Source organism: Lipotes vexillifer, unplaced genomic scaffold, assembly GCF_000442215.2.
Source record: "Lipotes vexillifer unplaced genomic scaffold, Lipotes_vexillifer_v1.1 scaffold40, whole genome shotgun sequence".
Classification (NCBI taxonomy): Eukaryota; Metazoa; Chordata; class Mammalia; order Artiodactyla; family Lipotidae; genus Lipotes; species Lipotes vexillifer.
In genome coordinates, this window is record NW_006771578.1 from 1,322,473 (window position 1) to 1,324,446 (window position 1,974).

Sequence of the window (1,974 nt, forward strand, 5' to 3'; positions counted from 1 at the left end):
TATTCTTAATGAGGAATACAATTCTGGTACATGCTACGACATGAGTGAACCTTGAAAACAAGTGAAGGAAGCCAGACACAAAAGGACAAATGTTGTATGATTCCACTTACATAAAATATTTAGAATAGGCAAATTCATAGAGACAGAAAGTAAATTAGAAGCCTGGGGCTGGGGAAAGGGGTAATGCAGAGCTGTTGATTAATATATACAGAGTTTTGTGTGAGGTGATGCAACAGTTTGGAAATAGACAGTGGTGATGGTTGTACAATATTGTGAATGTAATTGATACCACTGAACTGTACACTTAAAAATGGTTAAATGACAAATTTTGTTTTATATATTTTACCACAGAAAGAAAAGAAGAGTCATGGCACATTGGGAAAAAAGCACTCTAATTCATCAGTTAGAACACAAACATTTCTTCAAATTTTAATATATCTGAAACCAACATTTGTTTTACAATCTCAGCGTCGTATGTTTGCTGTCTACCAGGCTGTAGTTGTGAAATGAAGCCATTGCCTGCACATGTTCAAATGTGGTTGATACTCCCATTATTTTTGGAAAGGTGCAACCTCAAAACACTAGGGTTGACATACTATTCAAGAACCATTTAAGGGGAAGAATGAGACTTCTAGGTTTTTTTTGTCTGAAACCCTGTTACTTCTATTGGTAAATTCAAGAAAGTGCCAGCATCAAAACTTAAAGAATTGGTGGCTATGGCTTGGAAGAAAATTCTGGAGACAGCACCGAAGCACTCTTTGGAGAAATGTGGCTGCACCAATGTTCTTGGTGACACAGAGGATGACATATAGTGTGGAAAAATGTGTACAGCAAGGGCTCTGAAAAGTGAGTCAAGAGAGTGGATGAGTTCTGAATATAAAATGTTTTGCAAATACCTTAGCCAATCTATTTTGCTTATATTTTCCCTCTTAAGTATACACTCAAAAAGTCTAAGCAAGCTCTTTCAGTACATATAAAATAAAAATTCTAAGTGATAAGACTCACTGTGACATAGCTTCACTAACAGCATTTTATTTTGTTTTTTACGCTTACTCCCCTTAGGAGTATATAAAATAATGGTATCTCACAAGCAATGGCACCTTAGATTTAATAAATGCAGTAATTGTGGTAAATGACCAAAGATTAATATCCTTAATAAGATGAAGTGCTCCTAAAAATCAACAGGAAAATATCAACCAGCTTTTAAAAGTGGTCAAAGGATAACAGCAAGCAGTTCACAAAAAATTAAATGGTCATCAAACTTACTGGAAAGATGGTTAACCTCACTAAGGCTGTAGCTGGGGTGTTGGGGGAAGACATTAACTCATGTTCCCAAGTGGAAGGACTGCCTGAGAGGGGCACTCCTGATCTGTCTTCTCCCCTTCTCCAGTGACTCATCTAACTGGTGAGTTGGGAAAGGGAACTGGACATGTGTGGTCAGACACTTTCTCTTTCCTTAAGGGGTATGACTGTCTTCTGAATCACAAACTCTCTGCTTCTCCATGTATGTTTTCCAAGGAGAGACTAACAATGGCAGAAGGTCTGTCGTTTTTCAACTGTGCCTGTGATAAAAGTGGGGAAGATTAATTCTAGGATATAGTATCCAGAAGACTATTGTTATCATGGATATAGGCCATGCTGTCCAACAGCTTTATATTGATAAATAGCATAGGTGATATTCTCCATCTTCTTGATTCCTGCATCTGCCTCTCAATTTATTCTAAATCAGGCAGGAAGGTAAGAGGGTGTTATTAGTTCTCTCAAGCTTCATCAACTAATTATTAGGAATAAGGGGAATAGTATTTTGCACATAATATTCGTAAAAATAAAAATAGATAGGGAATTCCCTCGTGGTCCAGTGGTTAGGACTCGGCACTTTCACTGCCAGGGCCTGGGTTCAATCCCTGGTTGGGGAACTATGAGCCCACAAGGTGTACAGCACAGCCTATATACATATACATATATACATATATA